At 34.4% G+C, this 23,049-nt stretch overlaps 1 long non-coding RNA gene across 1 annotated transcript in view; it reads right to left on the bottom strand.

The window, feature by feature from the left end:
* LOC116420511 overlaps positions 1-14,591 on the bottom strand; it is a 77,702-nt gene extending 63,111 nt beyond the window's left edge. Inside the window, exon 1 of the long non-coding RNA XR_004230853.1 lies at positions 14,340-14,591. This is a non-coding gene — a long non-coding RNA (uncharacterized LOC116420511). The remainder of the gene's footprint in view (positions 1-14,339) is intronic.
* Positions 14,592-23,049: the final 8,458 nt, after the last annotated feature.

The following is a 23,049-nucleotide window of genomic DNA, read 5'->3' as shown; positions in this document are numbered from 1 at the left end:
ATTAATTGGTTGAATAAATTATTATGGGTAAAGTGGGAGGCAACCTTGGAATTTTTTTTTTTTTTGAAATACCTAAATCCATTACATTTAGGTTCAATGCAGGAAGAGATATCCTAACAATTGATACTATCCACAATTAGGCTGAGCAGCCTCTGGAGGGAAGAAATGCCTTCCTTAGGGATGTCTTTAAAGCAAAATCTAAATAATCACTTGTTCAGTATTGTGGAGAGGTGATTCTTGGACAGGAATAAGTTAGATTTGATAACTACTAATGACCCTTGTAACTCTGTACCTTTCTATTCCCAAAGCATTAAAAGTTTACTTAAAACTATTACATCTTTTTTTCATTTTCATTTCTAAGAGGTTGAAGGGGTTACTCAACTAGTTAATACTTAACAAGCAGATATAACTTACATATTTACAGGTGTGTTTTTGTCCTAAAAATTGAGGACTACTGAATAAGATTTACCACTAGAAGGAAACTTAGAGGTCATTAGGAGTTCAATCAAGCCATAGCCATGGATGTATTTTTTATCTTTCCTCTCTTTCATGGCCAACTTCCTTAAAAAAGATATCTGTATTATTTTGTCTTACCATCTTCTCCTTTTTTTAAAAAAAAAATATTTTATTTTAAAAAACAGAACAAGAAAAAAGAAAAAAAAACAAAAAAGGAATACAGAACAAAAGAAAGTATATATGTAGTGTTGCCTATTTAACCTATCCAGATGTGAATAGGTTTTCAGAACTATGAACCTTCCTCCTCCTCTAATACCTCTGTGTCTATTCTTTCTCCACACTTCATTTGTATAACATTATTATTTTTACCTTAACTCTGCTCCAGTCTTTCTTTTGAACTACCCTATTGTTATATCAATCTTTTTTTTATTAGCTTTTTATTTACAAGTTATATGAATGGGTAATTTTACAGCATTGACAATTGTCAAACCTTTTGTTCCAATTTTTCCCATCTTTCCCCCCACCCCTTCTCCTAGATGGCAGGATGACCAATACATGCTAAATATATTAGAGTATAAATCAAATACAAAATAAGTATACATGTCCAAACTATTATTTTGCTGTACAACAAGAATCAGACTACAAGATATTGTACAGTTAGCCTGTAAAGGAAATCAAAAATGCAGGCAGGCAAAAGTATAGGGATTGGGAATTCGATGTAATGGTTCTTAGTCAGTTGATATCTATCTTAAATATGTTAAAAAAAAAAACCATAAATAATTTGTCCTTTTTGAGTTCCTTTGATCTTTGATATTAGCTCTTACATGTCAAATTTTCTATTAAGTTTGGGTTTGGTTAAAAGAAAATTCTGAAAATCTGTGAGTTCATTCAATGTCCTTTTTTTTCCCTATTCAATATTATGGATAATTTTGCTAGTTAAGATATTTTTGGCTGCAGGTCTAGTTCTTTTGGTTGTCAGTAGATAAGATTCCAGAATTGTGTCTGCTGATAAGTCCTATACAATTCTAATTTTAGCTCTACTGTATTTGAATGGTTTTTTCTTGTTTCTTGCAAAATTTTCTCTTTAATCTGGGGGTTTCAAAATTTGGCTTATTTGGCAAAATTTGGTTATATTCCTATGTGCCTTCCACAAAGGATCTCATTGAGTTGGTGACTGGTGGATTTTTTTTTTCTATTTATTTTTTCTATTTCTATTTTACCCTCATGATCTATCACTCCAGGACAATTTTCTTGGATTATTTCTTGCATTATTTTGTCAAGGTTCTGGTTTTTTATCACAACTTTCAGCATTACAATTATTCTTATATTTTCTCTTCTGAATTTGTTCTCCAGATCTCATTTTTCTTACAAGATATTTTACATTCTGTTCTATTTTCTCATTCTTAAGAATCTGTTTTGTTATTACTTGGTCTCTCATAGCTTCACTGACTTCCCAATTCTAATTTTCAAAGAGTTATTTTCATCTTTGAGACACGTTATTTCCTTTTCCTAATTGGTTAACTTTTTTTTTCCATTGTTTTTCTTGAATTTTTTTTTTTTTTTTTTTTTTTTAGTTTTCCCTCAATGTCTCTCTCATTTGATTTTTAAAATTCCTTTTGGAGTTCTATAAATTTTGGGCAGGGTGCTATCTACTGTTACTATTTGGGATAAAAGAAGCTCTTTTTACTTCATTGTTCTCCTCTTAATGAATACCAGTCCTCCATGTTCCCATGGTAAGTTTCTGTGCTGGAGTTTTTCTTCTTTGCCAATTCATTTTTTTTTTTAAATAAATAGTATTAGTGTAAACAACTCTAATGGGGGATGGTGCCTCTAGCTTCACTTAAGCTTTCCTCTCTGACCTGGAATCTCACCATTTTTTAAACACTATATAATATGTCTTTTGACTTCATTACTCAATTGAAACGTCTCTCTTTAGAATTACCAATGTTATTTTAATTGTCAAATTTGATGGGGGTTTTTTCAATGCTCATCTTCTTTACTTCTCTATAGCTGTTCATGCTATAGCTTATCATCTTCTCTTCTCTTTAGGATTTCATGAAACTTTCTGCTCCTGGATTTCCTTCTATCTATTTCCTTAAAGAGCACCTCTCTTTGCTGAATCTTCTTCCAGGTCTCATTTGCTAAATGGATCTCCTTTGATGAACTGTTCTGGGTCCTTTTAGCTTTTTCCTCTATATTATCTTGCATAGTGATCTTATCTGGTTCAGTCTTTATGCAGCTCATTCTCAGATCTCTTTATCTATCCTTAACTTTTCTTCTGACTGATAGTCACACACCATCAATTGTGTTTTAAACATGCTCAACTAAGTTTCCCCTCCACATTATCTATGGTCTAGAGACATTGGCATTTTTCTTGTTTCTTATAAAGGACACTCCTGACTGTGTATTTTTATTGTCTGTCCCCCATTCTTGGAATTTTCTTCCTCTTGCTTTCTCTGATTTCTTTCTCAAGAGTCATCTGAAAATCTAACTTTTTCAATAGGCCCAGGAACCCTCTCATCTTTGCCCCCAACTTTTAGTGATTGTCTCTGAGATTATTTTCCATTTATACTATATATCAAATTATTCAGCTATTTTCATGTTGTCTTCCCATTAGAATATGAGTAGCTCCTTGAGAGTAAGAACTTTGATTTGACAACTGTTTCTTTGTATCTTTAATTGGTAGTACCATGCCTAGCACATAATTAGTACTTAATAAATACTTATTGGCTGACTGACTCACTGACTGAAATTCTAGAACCTCTAGGGCATTGTTTGGTGGGGAGCCAAGGTATTATGAGTTCTTTGCTCTCCCAAATATTTGAATTGAGATCTTTGAGCATTATAATTAACTGAAGAAGTAGAGGAGGTAAAGAAGGATTGAAGGGACAGTGAATCTAAATAACCCCATGATTAACCTTGTAAATGTATTATTCCCAACATAGATATGAAAGCATTCCCTCAAAGTCTTGGCAAGGGAAATCATAATTTCCTACTACTAGAGATGAGGGCAACAATTTGCATTAAATAAATGAAAAAATTAAGATGCCATTAAGTTTGTTTATAACATGAATTTATTGTTTTGACTCTAAACTCTCCCTTACCAGCCTTTAAACTTTATAGCAGACCATCTATATAACTATAGTAAATTAGTTAGCATTCACTTGGGGCATTTGTTCAGGACTTCATATATTGAGGTATATTTTTTTCTGTAAAATGGATTGGAAAACAAGAAGTCAAGATTGTAAAATGTTATCAGGTATAAGAACCTAGCCATGGAAATAAATACTCTCAAGTGGGTATAATTGCTCATAGAGGTCAACAAGGATAGGTAGTCTTACCAAGCTTCAAGATTTGTTATCAACTATGTTATGGCAGTTGATATCTTTGTTCTACATGATAACATATGTAAAGTTCTTTAAAAATGTTAAAGTATTACATAAAGGCTATTACTGTCAGTAGAACTAGTAAGAGTAGGAGTAGGAAGAGGAGGAAGAGGAGTAGCAGTAGCAGTGGCAGAGACAGTATGGAGTAAGAACAATATATATTTAGATTTTAATCTTGTAATTCAGAGGGGATAAGGTCTTTAAAAATCTGTCACAGACCAAGTTAAGATATCATATGAACATTTCTAGGCAGATCTACCTCTCCTGAGTAACATCTATTAACAATGAAGAGTTCCCCCTAAAAGACAATGCTGAAACCAGAAAAATCTAGGTTGGACCACTAGATCCTGGACCACTCCAGAAGACAAAGCCTATGGCCCTCTAACAAGCGATTTCATAAGAAGAGTTTGAGAAATTTGAAGGAGTTAAATGATGATCAATTGATTGTGAATTAATAATGTTTGTTGCTATATTGAGAAAAAATAAGGATCAAAAAAGGAATAAGACCTTGGCTTAAAGTGGATGGGATGATGATAACTGACAGAGCTTTTCAGTTTTTACTTTGATTCTGTTTTCTGTCTAAAATATACTGACCACAGTAGAAATAATATGACAAAAATGATTAACAAAGACTTGATAGTCAAAATAAATAAGATGATAAGAAAACATGTTTGCCCTTAATGAATTCAATTCACATGACTTAGATAGATTATAACCTCAGGTTCTGAAAGAACTGACAGTATGATTGCTGATATAGTGTTGATGAAATTTGAAAGATCATGGAAAAAGAAGAGGGGTTCCACAGGATTGGGGGTGTGGAAATGCCCTGGTTTTCAGGAAGAAAAAAGTGGGGTGAGGACAATAGAGTCTGCAAAATACCAGGCAAGAAGCTTGACCTGAATTCCTAGAGAAATTCTAAAATGGATCATTAAAGAGATGGTTCGTGAATATTACCTTTCATGTAAGTATTACTTACCTAGTAAGAGGATGCTGTGGATATGATATATCTAGGTTTTGGAAAAAAAATTTTAATGAGGTGGCTCATATTCTTCTTGTGAAGTGATAGATATATGGATTAAATGATATTTTAATTATACAGATTCATAATGGATTGGGTATCTATTTAAGCATTAGTTTTCCAGTATCAGTGTGGTAGAGGGTGTCCTGCACAGTACAGTACCTCCAGGATTACTGCTGGACTTCAAGCTGTTTAAAATTTTTGTCAGTGATTTGAATAAACGAACAAATGACTTACTCATCAAGCTTGCAGATGACCAAAATCTGAGAAGCATAGTTGACCCAATGATCTGCAAAATCAGAATCCAAAAAGATTTTTGACAGGATAGGGTATTGGGATGAATATGATATGATGACATGCATTTACAATAATTGTAAAGCTTTCATACTTGAGTACAAAAAAATTCAACTTCACAAGCACAAAATGAGAAAGGTATGCAAAGTTTATAATTGTTCTGAAAAGGATGTAAGGATTTTGGTGGACAACAGGCTCGATATGATTCAGCTACAGTAACCAAAAAATCTAATAGGATCATAGGTTGTATTAGGAGGGAAATCATTTCTAGCTATAGAAAGGTCATTGTCCCCCTCACTAAACATCGCTAAAACTCATTTAGAATATTATGTTTAGTTGTAGCACAGTTTTAAAACTACATTGATAAGCTAGAAAGGATCTATAGGAAGACAATTTGTACTGAAAGGTCAGGAATCCATGACATTGGAGATTTGGCTAAGAAACTGAGTATGCTTAGCCTGGAGAAGAGAAAATTCAGAGGAAAGATAAGAATTATCTTTAAAAAAAAAAAAACTGAAGGGTTGCCATTGGAGGAGAGGTTTGTTCTTTTTGGTCATAGAAGGCAGAACCAGGAGTAATAGGTGGAAGATGCTAAAACCAATTTAGGCTTTGTGCCCTTCCCCCAATAATTAGAATTCAAAAGTGGAATGAGCTGCCTCAAAAGGTCATGAGTTCTACCTACCTAGAAGTATTCAGAGACTGAAGTATCACTTGTGATATGTGCTGTAGGAAGGCTTCTTTTTATGTATAACTTATACTATATGGTTGCTGAGGCCTCTTCCAACTCTCAAATTCTCAGATGCTATAGTATTATCAAAAGAGAATATAATCATTTAAAACTCTATTGTCTTCAAAAGCCAAAGAAGGAACAAATAAAGGCAAATTCAGGGAATAGCTTGAGTTTTTAGCTGTTTATTTACAATAGTAAATTAAAGTGGGGTAGGGGGAGATGAAATGTGGAAGACAGAGGAACTTGCTATTGTTCATTATTAGGATGTACCAGAAAATAAATATAGAAATATGGAAACAGAGATGGAAGAAAAAGAATCACATGAATTTCATTCTTAACTAAGAAAAGGAAGGTTGAACACACACACACACACATACTGCATATAGCATAGAATTATATTAAAATCAACAGGGAAATTGGTGGGGAGAAGAATAAGAAAGAAAAAAGGGCTTAAAATATACATTAGAATTGGGAAGGAATAATCACAAGAAAATTAATTTTTGACTAAGAAATATAGGGAGATTAAAATGAAAAAAAAGGAAAAAGAGAGAGAAAGAGGATGAAGGAAGGAAGGGAGAAAGGGAGCGAGGGAGAGAGAAAGAAAAGAAAAGAAGGAATAAAGAAAAGAAAAAGAAAGAAAGAAAAATAAATAAATAAACAAATAAGGAAGAAAGAAAAAAGAAAGAAAGAAAGGAGAAAAAGAGGGAAGGTAGAAAGGAAGGAAAGAAGAGTAAGATTCAGTAATTTAAACCTGAATTTCATAGAGAAACACAGTGCAAAGGATTAGTACCAGTTCATGGCAATTATAGATAATCATTCCAAAAACCTTTCTTTTACTATTTTCTTTTTCTTTGCAAAAGGAGAAAGGTGGGAGCAGGGAAAAGAAAAAAAAAAAACATTATAATAGGTTTTCATGATGAAAGGGAAAATGGAATGAACTCTCATAACTATAAATATAACATGGATGAATTCACCATAAAATGGAGGAGAATAGCAGAATTCATTATAAAGCAGGACACTTAAAACAAAGATTTGCAGAGAATTAAGGGGTAGAACTGAAATAAAATGTATTATGTTTAATGTGATTCCAAAATACAAAGCATAGCAACCATGGTCTCAGACAAGGAAATAACACTGGTTAAAACAGATAAACAGGAAAACTATATTGTATTTAAAGGCAGCATAGATAGTGGAATAATATCAACACTAGCTATAAATTCACAAAATGACTCAAAATCTAAATATCTAAAGGAAAACATTGCTCTAGAGAAATAAATGGAAAAGAAAATAATATTGGGAGATGCTTTATGGACCCCATTGAAACTTACACTAATATAACAAAAAAGATAAGCATGAAAGATATTAAGATTTGAATAGAATTTTGGGAACACATATCATAAATCCTCTGATGACTATCAACTATACCTTCCTGGATTTTCTTTCATACTTGGAATAATTTTCTTCTTCATTCTCTCCTCTTGGATTCTCTGTATTTATGTATATGTATATTCACAATTGTATGTATATATAGTACTATATTTAGTGAATACAGTTGCTTGCAAGTTGAACATACTATCTATAAATTGGACAAGATACTATATTTAGTGAATACAGTTGCTTGTAAGTTGAACATACTATCTATAAATTGGACAGTGTTACCTTGGTGCTCGTTTTTAACTAGTACCAGAAGGCAAAATGAGTAGAGAAAATGATGAGTACCAAACACATTTTTTCTCATAAGAAGTATTCCTGTCTGCAGCCTAACTATCCCTCCCTATCCAATTCCCCAAAGAGACAAATGTGGCTTCCAGCTGTTGAAAAACAAGTTAGCCCAGCCCAGCCCAGGCCAGTTGAGCTCTTCCATTATTAACCCAACTCACTTTGTGGGAAAAATCTTGACTTTTATATCATCCCTTCACTCCAAAGTGTCCAACAATGAATGGGGGGAGGGAAGGACCTGGATGTAGAGGCAAAATTATGATTGGACACCTTCTTCTGCTGGGCGGGGCTTGGACTGCTATCTGAGTCTAAGAGCTATCAGGAGTCCTGGATCCTCTGCCCCTGGTGCCTCCACCTCTGTCTCGGCTCTATCCTTGCTTTTCACATCACTACTGCTGCTCCTGCTCTTCCTCCTCCTGCTGAGCACGCTGTTCACTAGATGCCTCTTCCAGTGCTATTGTTTTGGGAACCAGAAGGCTATACACTACAGCCACATGGCTCTTCAGGAACTGCCCTGCAACCTGCTCCCCTTAATTGTGGGCTTCAACCTGATAGTCCTTTGAGACTGCCTACTGCTGAGGGCAAAAGCAGTGGCAGCAGGAACTGAATAGTATGCCTAGCAAACCTCACATCCCAACTGCTCAACCAAGACAATCAAATGCAATGAGTGCTAAGCAAGCATCAAGAGCTGAGCTTTTTTTCTCATCAAAATGTGTCATATACTCAATTCAATGAGTTTTGAAGCAGTTGAGTTTTGAGGCACCATTGTATGCATATGTATGCATATGTATGTGTATGATATTTATATTCATATTGTGCATACTTATTTCTATGCTGTAAGCTAATTGTGAAGAGATCATGTGTGTCTTTTTGGAGGGTATGATTAGCATTAACACAATGCATATGTGTGAATGTAGTATATATATTAAATGCTTAATGTGTGTTCACTGACTAATTAACTGATTAATGTGAGGGTGGAACTCAGAATAGAGTAGGAGTAGATGTCATCCGCATAGAGAGAATGGGGAGGCAAAAAGATCAGAAGGTCATTTTAGAATCTTGAACTAAGTGAGCATGAAAAGAAGTTTCATTAGTTTGTCTCTAGTATTAAACAATAGGAAAGATTTCTGACAGGTATGTATATCTACAGTAGAAAAGGGTGTTGTTACAAAGGGTCTGCACAATTAAGTGATTTGGGTGATATGCTTCCAAATTATTATCTCCATTTAGATGATTCCAAGATTTTGAAAATCTGAGTGGAGATAACAAACACATGGGACCGAATAAGATCACCAAACAAGGTAATATAAAAGAAGGAGAGGATCTAGTACAGAGCTCTGGAAAAATACTCAAAATTAGTATACATGTCCTGACTAAAGATTTAGCAAGGACAATGAGAAACAACAATCTGATGAGTAGGAGGAAAACCAAGAAAGAGTAGTTCATGAAAACCTAAAGAGATGATATGAAAAAGAAGAAAATGACCATCACTTTCAAAGGATGCAGAGAAGGCAAGAAAGATGAGGACTGTGGGAAAAAAATATCAGATTTGGCACTTAAAAGATGATTGGGAAGATAACAAGTCAAAAAAGCAACTCACTGAACTCTCAGCATTCCCCTCCAAACAACTTTAAAATAACATATCAAATCAATTTCTAGAGAGGCAGAGCCAACAAAAGGCTGGGAATAAGATATTAGAGATATCTAGGGGGTAGAGATAATAAGAAAGTCAGACATCTGATAAGAAAGAGAATATAAGGCATCCTGAACTGGTACTGGGCACAGGACACTGTTGCATTGCCCATATGCAACTATAGATTACAGTTCCAAGACAGAGAAGAGCACTTGCAGTTGCAACCACAGGGAAGCATGAGCCCTGGTCACAGTTCTAAATCCAAGGGTAGCACTAGTACTTGTATCTGTAGAGACACCAAGGATCCTTCTTAGGTCTAGATCAGAGAATAGACCAGGAAAACAGTGACCACACATCTCCCCAGATTCTAGAAGCACCAAAAACTTACAAAACCCTAGAACTAGCTCTGAAAATATCAGATAAAAAAAGAATGAAACATGAGACAGTACCCAATCAACTCCCCACAATACACACCAGTAATAGAGCCCAAAATTAAAGTTCAAAGTCAAGAAAATGATTGGAAATTTTTTTTAAAAAAGAAGCTGACAAAAATTTTCTATGGTGATAGGGATGATCAAGACACAAACTTAGAAGAAAACAACAATATGAAGCCAAGCCTCAAAGAAAAAAGTGCAAATTTGACATTATCCCAGCAAGAATTACATCTGAACAAAGAGTAGAGAAAAATATTGGGGAAAGAAATAAGAATGTGAAAGAAAATTGTTATGGTCCAGAACTTGAAACAAGGTGCTAAGTCACTGGAAAATGATAGAAACAATGCTTATGTACTTGGTTCACACTGCTAAGAGAGTTTACACAGAGTTCACACCTTTAAGAGAGTTCACACATCAGAGTTCACACTTTAGAGTTCACACCTTTAGAGAGCTTATATAAGCTAGGAGCCTCAACTAGAAACTTTTGGGAAATTCACAAGTCAGAAATCCACAAGCCCACTCTCTGGGAGAAGGAGTCCATATTCGACGTTTGTGCTGGCTGGAGACATTTGGAGAGAACTCTTGGAACCAAGGAGAGAGATAGGCCTCTGCTAAAGCTAACTGAGCCCCAGGAAAAGATTCAAGACTTGGGAAGAGAAAATAAAGGATTTGGACTTTAACAGCTAGCTACATTTGAGATGATTATTATTCTGAACTGAAACTAAGGCTGCCCCCAGAAACTCCCCAAGAATCCTATTCCCAGAGAATGATTATATTTTAGAGAAGAAAACACTACAGAAAATTATGAAAAGAGGATAAAATTTAAGAGAATAAAAATAAAAGGCACAAAAGAAAAATTAAAATAAAAAACAGAATTTACTGAATGATAAACAAAATAAAGAATTTCACTAAAGAAATTCCTTTTCTATATTAAACAGGAAAGGCTTATACAAAATGGATGTTTAATAGAAGAATAGACAAGGGAAGGCTCAAACGATTTTTGAAACATCAAAGTAAGTCTATGTGAACTAATAAAGTCTTATATCGGTTGTGTGGGACCTCCAGTTCCTCTACAGAGCAGACAAACATACAAGACCCTGAAAGTACCTCTGGATTAATAATAAAGATATTATTGCCCATTGCTAACATGTGATAAAGAATAAAATTTGCATTTAAAGCTGAGAAAGGTAAAAACCTACTAACAATTTCACTTCAATATGCATTTTTAGTTTGTTTTATACAGTCAAGGTTTCATGGCAATTCTTCCACAAAAGAGCAGGGAAATTGTAGAAATGCTCAAGGCAGAAATCCTAGGTAATAGTGACTATATATGAGGAAAAAAGAAAAAATTATTTAAGAAGGGAGATGCAACCAAGGTCCAACGATATTGATCAAGCGTTATTTCAGAGTTAGTCACAGGATGTAGTTGCAGGAAGTTTGCAAACACTGGCAAGTAAAATGAGATTGTTTAATGAGGACTGAAAGGTCATGAGACAATGGCATCTTGAAGATTCTAAAAGCTTGGGGAAGGAGCTCATACATTTGCTCTGGCATGTCCTTTCCACAGAACATCTGCCTTACATTACTCAATTCAAATGTCCTGGATTTAGTCACTTATAAAATATTGATAGATATTCTGAGTTCAAAAATGAAAAAATAAACTAATCCAATCTGTTGCAGAGTAACTAAAGCAAATATACACTTCTTGTGTCTGATATTGTCTCCATTAAAAAGATCTAAGAAGATTTTTTTTCTAGACATCAAAAGTAGATCTCTATTCTATAGGTTAGGGAGTCACTCTTTTTAAGGCTGAGTGTTTCAGCCAGATATGGATTCATGGAAGATAGCTGCCTTAGATTAAAAATGAATAACACACCACCTTACTATGACTAAAGAAAACATAAATGACCTCTTACAAAATTGATGAAGTCTATGAATGGAAACTTACAAAAGGTGACAAGGTCATTTAAAGAAAAAGTCTCATTATAATAAAATTATCCAGAAATTTACAAAATAAGTAGAAATTGTTTTGAGCACTGATGGGGTTGGTGTCTCTGGCCTTCATAGATGGAGGGATGATTGACAAGACCTTGGGACTGACAGTGATTTTGCAGGTTCTTGTCAACTCACTGAATCAGACTATTCCTCTGTAGGGACTTCTGTCTGAATTGGGGGTAGTTTCTTATAGTAAAGTCTAATGGGTACTGCCACTGCTAATTCTACCTTCAATAATGATATCAATATCGGTCCATCAAAGCATATAACTTACCTAAAGTAACTTGGTTAGATTCCAGTGGATTTTTAAGTGAGCAATGACATTCATGTTGGATGTTCCCTTTCAGGAAGTGTCCAAATGACTGACTTCCAAGTCCCCAAGGGCACATAACTAGTCTTAACTTCAGGTTATACATTTAAGAAGTAGGAAAAGATTCACTTAAAGGTGACTATAAGATAAATCACTGGCTCAAAGAATCAGAACTAAATAATAAGTAATAGATCTTCTTCCACTATCTGAAGTCAAAGAAAGGTTACTCTTGTTCAAAATTCCCACTGTGAATTATATCAGAGGTCATTATTGCTCTTCTAGGTACTGAAGGACAAACTAACCCCATGAAGCTGAGGAGGGGGGAGGTAGCAAGTTGAGTTCACATAGGCCATAGTGGTATTTTACCACTCATCCAAGCTCTAGCTTCATGCACCCATGAGGTAGCCTCTGGACAAATGGTGTTAAGGTGGTGGGGGCCAAGAATACTTTAAAAATAGAATTGGCTGAATGGAAAAAGAGCTACAAAAGTTCACTGAAGAAAATCATACCTTAAAAATCAGAATTGGGAGAGCACCCAGCCCTGAAGTCAGGAGGATCTGAATTTAAATCTGGCCTCAGACACTTAATACTTCCTAGCTCTAGGACCCTGGGCAAGTCACTTAAACCCAATTGCCTCACAAAAAAAAAAATAATAATAATAACAAAATTGGGTAACTGGAGATTAATGACTTCATGAGATATGAAGAAAAAATAAAACAAAATCAAAAGAATAAAAAAGAAAAGAAAATATAAAATATTTCATTGAAAAAACAACTGACCTGGAAAATAGATTGAGGAGAGGGAATTTAAGAAATTTTGAAATTTTGAAAGGCATGATTAAAAATAGGACATAGACATAATATGTCTATTATGAATTCATCGATTATGAAAGAAAACTGCCCCGATATCTTAGATCTAGAGGGTAAAATAGAAATTGCAAAAATTTACAGATCACTTTCTGAGATTCCAAATTGAAAAATCTCAGGAAAATTATAGCCAAATTCCAGAGCTCTCAATTTATGGATAAAATATTGCAAATAGCCAGAAATTGTTCAGATGCCACACTACAGTCAGGATCACAAGAGATTTAGTCACTTTCATGTTAAAACAGAGGAGAGTTTGGAATATGATGTTAAGAAAGACATAAAGGCACTAGAATTACAACCAAGAGTAACCTGCCCAGAAAAACTGAATATAATCCTTCAGGGGAAGTAAACACTTAATGAATAAGGGACTTTCAGCAATCCTAATGAAAAGATCAGCCAGAGCTAAATAGAAAATCTGACTTTCAAAGGTAATATTCAGAAGCATGAAAAGCAAAACTTGAAAGAGAAAACATAAGTGACTTGATAAGGTTAAAATGTTTGCATTCCTATATGGAAACATGATACTTTTAAGTCCTAAAAACTTTATCATTATTAGAGTAGTTAGATGTCTACACAGACAGAGTGCAGTGGTGGGTGTTGATTATGTTGTGAAGATCTCAAAAAAAATGAAGAGGTGAGAAAGAGGGATGCATTATGAGAAAGAAAAGGGAAGAATAGGGCAGATTATCTTACATAAAACAGACATGGAAGGAAAGGAAGATGGGTGGGGCAATATACAATACATTATCAACATCAAAATAGTGTGTGTGTGTGTGTGTGTGTGTGTGTGTGTGTGTACACACAAGGTTGAGTATAGAAATCTAGCTTAGTCAATAGAGAAGTGAGAGGGAAGAGAATAAGACAAGGGGGAAAGATATATAAAGGGGCAGATTAAGGAAAGCAGTGGTCAGAAGCCAGATTTTTGGGAAGGGATAGGTTAAAAACAAAAGAGAAGATAAATAGAAGGAAATCTGTGACAACTACTAGAAAAATGCCTGACATATCATAGATGCTCAGTGATTGTTGATTATTTACAAATATGAGATAATATATGTAAAATGCTTAGTACAGTGTCTGACATATTGCTGATGTTTTATAAATGCCCATTTTCCCCTTTCTCTTCCCTCCCTAACACAAGAACTCATTTTTATAGCATTTTAAGATTATAAATTCATTTTATGACAACTGTATGAAGTAAAAAATAGAATTCTTATTACTATTCTACACATTAGAAAACTGATGACAAAAGTGGGTAAGCAAATTGACTATGATCACATTGGTATTTGTCAGCATCAGAGCTGAAGCTACAAATCATGATTTTATATCCAGTAGGTTTTTCCATCACACAACTCTTCCTCTTTGCAGTCATCAGTAGTAACATTGGAGAAATACCAGAGATTATATAAAGGGGAAGAACTAATGCAAAGATGTTGGAATTATAACATTGTTATAGTGTAATAATGGTTTAAAATGATCAGCCAAATATTGGTATACTTACTATTAGAAATATACAATTCACTTCTCTGGAGTATCTTTTGGAGTCCATAGGGAGTTCGTGAAATAATGGAGCCATTCTACAGGAACAACAATAAAATGTACTTTAAAATACATTTAGTGTTTTCCATTTCACCAAGAGAAATTCTAACTCTGTTAGAATTTATATTCTATACAAAGTGGTTGTTTATTCTCAGTCATGATCACTGAGTTAGAGATTTCTAGAGGTCCCCTGAATCCCTGGTTACAAGTTAGTTTCTTTGGGGGAACCATGGAACTCAGAAGACTAGGACTCAATAAGGAAAAAAGAACCATACAATATGTCATAATGCTGTTCCATTGTTATACAACTTTGTGAGGGAAAATTCACTTTGTGGTTAAACATAAGGCTGAGGTATAAGCAACATTCAGGGATAGAAGCTGTAAGCCTAAAATTTAAGATGAAGGAAAGCAGACAGGGATCATTTGGATCTTCTTGTGATCAATGACTGAGCAAAGGAAGAGTATCAGACAAATGGTCAGAAACCAGAAATAATTACTAAGGAATGAGGTAAAGCCAAACAAACAGTCAAGAAAGTAAAAAAAAAAAAAAAAAAAAAAGCCCATAGAAGAACAAAAGGATTTTGTATTTTTTAAAAGTTATATTGAGAAAAAGCAGAAATCCAAAGAAAGAAGAGGACTACAGTTTAGGATGGATGAGGTCATTATAACAAATGATAGTGAGAACACATTGTTGTCTAGCTTGTAATTTGCTTCTGCTTTCTTTGCCAAAGACAATGTTCTTTGGATTAGAAAAAAATGGGACAAAACTGAATACCATGTAAGTTCAAGGTGAGCAAAGAGGAAGTAGAGAAGCACTTAGCTATCTGTGAATTCAAGTCAACAAATAAAGATGAATTATGTTCCAGTTGCTAAAAGAACTGGCATATATTTTTGCTAAACCACTCTTAGTGTCTATGAAAGACTAGAAAACAGAAAGGGAATTATAGATTGTCACCTCAATTTTTGAAATTAAATTAATTTATTTAATATTTTTCTCAGTTTTAAAACAATTTTTCACATTTAAAAAAAAATTTGCGTTCCAAATTTTCTCACTAATCCTCGCCTCAGCCCCACCATTTAGAAACCACATGTGAAATTATGCAAAACACTTCCATAAAAGTCATATTGTGAAAGAAAACATAGATCTCCCACCCTAAAAAATTAAAACTTCAAGAAATGTAAAGTAAAAAAAAATTAGAGAGAGAAAGGGTATGCTTCAGTCTGTATTCAAATACAATTAGTTCCTCTTCTGGGTATGGATAGGATTTTTCATCACAAGTCCTTCAAAGTACTGTTGAGAATAGCAAAGTCCTTTATAGTGGATCAACCCAGAACATTGCTATTACTTTGTATAGAGTACATTTCATTTTGTTTGAGTTTGCAAAGTACTTTCCAGTTTTTTTTTTCTGAGAATAATGAGAAGAGAGCACCCTTCTCATTATTTCCCATAGAACAATAATATTCCATTAGAATCACATACCACAAATATTCAGCCATTCCCCAATTGAATCCACTCCATTACCCACCCCCCTTTTTTGCCATAAGAAGAGAGCTGCTATAAATATTTTTGTATGTATAGATCCTTTTCCTTTTAAAAAAATCTCTTTTGGGATTCATGCCAAGTAATGGTATTTTTAAGTCAAATGATATGCATGAACTTATAGCCTTCTGGGCACAGATCATATACTTTGATCATTTATCAATTGGGATATGGCTCTTACTTTTTACGAATTTGACTCAGTTCCATCTGTTTGAAAAATGAGGTTTTATTAAAGAAATTTGTTTCAAAATACTTTTTACAATTACTACTATTAACTGTATCCACCCTAATTTTTTATTTTCTCTCTTTTTTCACTCTGTCCCTCCTCAAATGTTTTCTTACTAACCACTCCCTTCCATTATGTGCCTTGTCTTTTGTCACCTTTGCCCATTTCCATATATCATTCCCCTCCTACTTTCCTGAAAGGTAAGATAGATTTCTGTACTTATATATGTTATTTCCTCTTTGAGTCAGTTTTAATGAAAGTAAGGTTCATTCATTCACCCTGTTCTCCCCCTCTTCTCTTCCACTGTAAAAGCTTTTCCTTGCCTTTTTTATGGCAGATAATTTATAATATTTTGCTTCTCCCTTTCCTTTCCCCCCACTACATTTCTCTCTTACTTCTTAATTTCATCATTTTTTAAAAAAAGATATTAATGGGCAGAACCAGGTGATCATTGTACATGGCAACAAGAAGATTATACAATAATCAATTCTGAAGAATGTGGCTCTTTTCAGCAATGAGATGATTCAGGCCAGTTCCAATGATTTTGTGATGAAGAGAGACATTTACAAGCAGAGAGGACAATGGACCACAGCATAGGGTTTTCACTTTATTTTGTTTGCTTGCATTTTATTTTCTTGCTCATTTTTCCTTTTGATTTTTTTTGTGCAATGAAATAATTCTATAAATATGTATGCATATATTGCATTTAACATATATTTTTACCACATTTAACATATATTGGATTACTTACCATCTAGGGGAGGGGTGGGGAGAAAGGGGGAAAATTGGAACACAAAGTTTTTCAAGGGTTAATGTTGAAAAATTGTCCATGCATATGTTTTGAAAATAAAAAGCTTTAATAAAAAGTGAAGTAGATAGAATGGAAAAAATAAAAAGATATTAACTCTTCATATTCAACTCATACATGTGCCTTCTATCTCTATATACTCCTTCTAACTGCCATAATAAGAAAGATCTAATGCATTCCAGGTATCATTCTTTTATGTAGGAATGTAAACTGATAAACCTTATTAAGTCTCTTATGATATCACTATCTTGATTATCTCCTTATGCTTCTCCTGAGTCCTGTATTTGAAATCAGATTTTTTATTCAGCTCTCATCTTTTCATTATGAATGTTTGAAAATCCTCTATTTCATTGAATATTCATTTTCTCCTGAAGAATTATATTCAGTTTTTCTGGGTACAGGATTCTTGGTTAAAATCCTAACTTCATTGCTCTCCAGAACATTATATTGAACAACCTCTGATTCTTCAATGTAGAAGCTGCTAAATCTTGTGTTATCTTGACTATGGTTCTACTATATTCGAATTGTTTCTTTCTGGGTGCTTGCAATATTTTCTCTTTGGCTTGGGAGTTATAGAATTTGGCTATAACTTTCATTTGGAGATCTCTTTCAGGAAGTGATCAATGGATTTTTTTCAATTTCAATTTTACTTTCTGCTTCTAGAATATCAGAACATTTTCCCTTGATAATTTCTTGAAAGATAAAGTCTGGGCTCTTTTTTATCAGAACTTCTAGGTAGACCAATAATTTTTAATTATCTCTCCTGGACTTATTTTTCAAATCATCTGTTTTTCTAGCAAAATATTTCACTCCCCCCCCCCATTTTTCATTTGTTTTGGTTTTGCTTTATTGTATCTTAATTTCTTATAAAATTATTAGCTCCCATTTGTGCAATCCTAATTTTTTCCTCAGCAAGCTTTTGTACTTTTTTTCCTAGCAAGCTTTTGTACTTTTTTCCCTTTTAGCCAACTGTGGTTTTTTTAAGCATTCTTCTCACTAGCCTTTTGTATTTCCTTTTGTACCACTTTCAATTCTTTTCCTATTTTTCCATTTGTCTCTCTTACGTGATTTTCAAAATCCCTCTTGAGCTGTTCCATAGCCTGAGACCAATTCTCATTTTTCTTAAAGACTTTGGATGTGAACATTTTTACTTTGTTATCTTCTGATTGTGTTTTGATATTCTTTGTCACTATAGTAACTTTCTATGGTCAGAAACTTTTTCTGTTGTCTGCTCATTTTCCTAGCCTATTGTTTGGCTTTTAATTCTTTGTTAAAGTAGGTCTCAGTTTCCAGCATGAAGGGTGCACTATCCCAGGCATCAATAGTTTTGTTCAGTTGTTTTCAAGAAATGTTGGTGTTTTTTTTCTTTAAAATATAGTAATAATAATACTTCTCTCTGAGAGAAAGCAGGTTTCTTGGGGAGGTTTTCTGGAGGCAGCCTTAGTTTCAGTTGAAATAAATAATTACTCCAAAATTGCAGCCAGCTGGTAAAAGTTCAGATCTTTTATTGTGTCCTTCAAAATAGCCCGGTTAGTTAAGGCCTATCTCTCTGCTTGGTTCCAAGAGCTCCCTCCGAATGTCTCCAAATGCAAAGGTCTGCCCTTCAGACTCCAGCCAGCACCAAAGTGGAAGATGCAATGAATCTCTCTTGCCTTGAAGAAAGGGCTTGTAGGCTTTCTTCCAGAGTGCTCCTCTCCAACCCCTGGGAATGTTTCCAAGTAACTCTCTCAAGTGGCTCACTGGAGCTGTATTTCTGATGCTTCTCCGAGAGTGGGATTGTGGGATATCTCCCAGCATGCTCTCTGGCCCTAGAGCTTCAAGGGAGGTGTGAATTCAGATATCTCTTTCTAAACCCTGAAATCTCCCAAACATGTGAACTCCAATGAGTACTTAAATATTTCTTGCTTCTATGAGCTCTCTAAAGATGTGAACACAAGCATCGTTTCTATCAGTTGTACTTAGTACCTTATTTCAAGTTCTGGCCCAAAATATCTCCTTCTAAGATCAAATCAATCATATTGAACCATGCTAAATTAGATATTTATTGTCTCTATCAACTCTAATGGCTTAACAATTTGTAAAGATTCCAACATTCTATCACTTTTTTCTGCCCTGGAACTGTTAGTAGTATCCCCATCCCACTGTAGCTGTAAGATCTGGTATGCTAAAGCAACAGAGTCTCTCATTAGTGCTAATGAAAAGATTTCTTGTGAGTTCAGGCCTCAGGAAGGTGCCACCTTCACCACTGCCCAAACCCATTTTTAGTTTGCAGGTTTTCCAAGGCCCTCTCACATTACTGAGAAACCTTTTCTGCTGACATGCCAAATCATCTTTGGTGTCTTTTGCTTGAGAGGTGAGGAGATTTCCAGTGCTGCTGCTGATTCAGAGGTCCTGCTTTACTGGGGCTGCAGCTGAGGTTGGGGCTAGGGCTGCAGTGGGATTGTATGCTGGACTCCCATCTTTTTGCCATAGATATTTTCTACTGACCTTTCAAGTCCTCTTTGGTGGCTCTGAACTAAGAGGTCTGGAAGCCACCAATACTACCCCTGATTCAAAGGTCCCTAGCCCTATTTCTGCTTTACTGATGTAAAGCCAAGGCTGGGACTTGGGTTGTGGCAGGGCCTGGCACCAGGGCTGAGTTTGGGACAGGAATGCACTGGTACAGCCTGCACTGGGACTGCATGCTGGACTCCCCATCCTTATAGGTTTTCTGCTAAAATGTGTTTAAAGCCATTACTTAAAAGAATTCGGAACATTTTGAGGAAGATGTTGGCAGAGTTCCTACCTTTACTCTGCCATTTTTGTTCTGCTTCCTATTTTAATTTCTTTAAAGTAAGAGATTGTACTATTCATATTGTAGCCCAGTGAATCTAACTTTTATCCTTTGAGGGGAAAATATAATATATTAATTTTAAAATGCTTAGCAAGTATTGAAGAAAGGCAAAGGTGATCACAAAGCATCAGCATGGCTTCATTAAGAACAGATCATACTGGTCTAACCCCATTTCCTTTTTGTGGCAGAGTTATTAGTATGATACATCAGAAGATGTTATAAAGAGTTTGGCTATTTTATAATTGTTTATTATAATTAATAGTATAATTATAAGTCATCAGCAAGCAAAAACATTTCAATAGACAAAGAACACAAAAGTTTCACATATTGAACTACATCTATTGTAAAAAATGTTTAAAGTATCTATGTTTTTACAAAACATTTAATGAAATCTTCCATCCCACTGTTGTGGATAGGAAGCAAAAAGTCACAAAATATGTTCAAGTGAACTACATAAAAAGGTAAACTTGAGTAGTCAACACTAATGATTCCAAATCTACTTGGAGAAAAGCTCTCTAATGAAGTATCTCAAGGATGAGTTCTTGACATTTTCATTTTAAACATTTTGTGTTCCCTTCTGGAATCCATATTTTCAAGAAGGATACTGATAAACTAGAGTTTCCAAAAGAGTACAAGAGGAAAGGGCAGGCCCTTGACATCTTCTCACATGAAGATTTATTATAGAAAATCAAGTATTAAATCTGGATGAAAGATTTAGAAGAGATATATATCTAGTGATTTGCAGAACCAGTAGGTGGAAGAGATAAGGCTCATTCTATTTGACCAAAGAGGGAGAAACAAGGAACAGTGAGTGAAAGTTAAAAAGATATATATGCTAGATCTTCCTCACAATTAAAACTATTCAAAAGTCATTGATACTTGTTAAATATATTTCAGAGGGGATTCTCATTTCATTGTAAGTTGTCTGATGTATCATCTTATTTACAATCTATGGATTTGAGCTATCAGTGACTCTAAACTCATATGACCTGGGTCATTCCTTAGGGATCATTTAGAGAAAGTAAGTTTATCTTTTTGACTCATTATCCCCAACCTGAATTGCTCCAGGAAAATTTTCTAGTATACTCACAGTATAACTTTTATCTGACTTTCTATCCATTACTTTATTTGCTCTATAATCAATCTTGGGCAATAGAACATGCAAGTATTATTATCTCCATTTTATAGATATGACACGGGGCTCAGAGAGACCAAGCAACATTCTCATAAATCATAGAGTTAGCAATAGCTCAGGCATGATTCAGTCCCAAGTTCTTTAACGTTAGTCCATTGTGCTTCCTACTAAAATATACTGAAATTAAAATAGTCTACCTCAAAAAATTAGCCTCATTTTTTCTCTTATCTTAAAATTAATAACTAAGTCTCCAGGCAGTGCCACAGTCCTCCCTCCACACCTAGAAAATCCAGACAAACAAAATTACTCTAAATTGCACTCACCAGCTTTTTCTGTCCTCCCTTTCTTCCATTCACAAGTCCTAGCACATTTCTTTTAACAAGAAACTATGAGTTAGAAATGGGCAGCCAGGAAGACAAGAAATATTTTATCTAACTATTCTTTTACCACAATCTAAATCCTGTATAACTAAAAGAAAAATTTTTTCAATTCAGAAAATTCTCTCTCAACCAGGAGACTCTGACTCATGAAATCTAGTTTTCTGAGATCCTGCTAAAGCAGCTTGAAATGTAATAAAAAAGAAATTTGTTCCTTATATTCATTGATGCCCCTGGATATCCTAAACCATACCTCCTGAAGGCAGCATGGTAGTCAGTAGGGAGCTAGAGAAGAGCCAGTAGACATGTTTATCCAAGGAGATTCTAAAGTTTCTATAGTAATAGCACACAGATTTATCTAGGGAATCACACAAAAAGTGCAAGTTCCTCAAAAAGTGTATTCTTTTTTGGTTATATTCAATGAATGAGTTGAATGCCATGAATGTGTCTGACATCGTGCTGGCATTATTGGGAATGTAAAAGAAGCAGAACATGTCATCTCTTTCCTCTCTAGGTTTGAGAGGAAAGACTAACACCAACAAATAACTAAAAAGTAAAACAAAACACAGTGTTCATGCTACACCTTGTAGAATGCTCTTGGAAGAGTCAAAGAAGGATGTTCAAGGATCCTAGCTCATAAAAGAAAAATAATTTGAAAATAAAGAAATTCAAATAGTATATCAGATTGTGAAAATTCTGGAAGAAGAAAACATCTATATGTCTAAGGCTACAGAGAGCATCAAATTTCTACTTGTTTCTTAGGTGTGATTATGCAATTGAAAATTATGTGTTGTTAATTAGAAACATAAGCTAAAACCTACTTGTAGGTATCTTCTACTAGACAGTCTTGTTCATTCACAGGGTGGACCACAGGGTATTGTAGATCCCTTTTAATGCCAAAATTTGTGATTTTTTAAAATTTAAACTACTTACACTCTTTTCTTAAGTCAAAGCTGAGTCCTAATTAAGTACTGAGAACTCATAAGTAGGAAATACGAAATTGATAACTGTCCAAAATTTTTGTAATGTTTGATTAGGAGAAGCAGGTTCCTTTCTCCTTCCCTCATACTGGTAGTTTGAAACAGTGGAAAAGATTTATGGCCCTACAAGGATGATGAGAGGAATGATCTGAGACTGTCTTTGTGAATGTCATTAAAGAGATTAAGTGCACGTGAGCACAGCACAGCTGGGCCACCATGTCAATCTCCCATGTAATTTACCGCCTGATTGGTTGTCTCTGCTATCATTGTCATACAAAAACAGAGGGAAGACTGGGAGATATTGATGACCTTATCCATGCAGAATAAAACCAAAGGACAAAGATAGCTCCAGAGACATGACCCAGGAAACAAAAGAAGCACATATAACATAGTAATATTTTTTAAACTTTTCTAAGGATGTCTATAGTGATTAACATCTCTTGATATTGCTTCAAACTATTTGAGATAAAGAATTCATTCAATCAATCAAAACATTCTACCACTTGTAAGACACTGTGTTAAGCATAAGGGGAGCAGAAAAATAAGCTGGTATCTGATTTAGAAAGGACCTCTAGTATTGCCTTGTGGAAACTCTACTTAAATAGGAATCTTCTCTAAAATATCTAAAATAAATGATCATCTAGTTTCTTTTTAAAAGATTTCTAGTAATAAGAAATCTACTTCTTCCTGAGATATTTTAATCTACTTCAGATTTTAATTCTTCAGAACCCACATTGTTATTGACATAGTCCATGTATATAAGGAACTTACAA

Source organism: Sarcophilus harrisii, chromosome 1 (genome assembly GCF_902635505.1).
Source record: "Sarcophilus harrisii chromosome 1, mSarHar1.11, whole genome shotgun sequence".
Taxonomy (NCBI): domain Eukaryota; kingdom Metazoa; phylum Chordata; class Mammalia; order Dasyuromorphia; family Dasyuridae; genus Sarcophilus; species Sarcophilus harrisii.
This window is presented reverse-complemented; position numbering and strand designations above follow the sequence as displayed.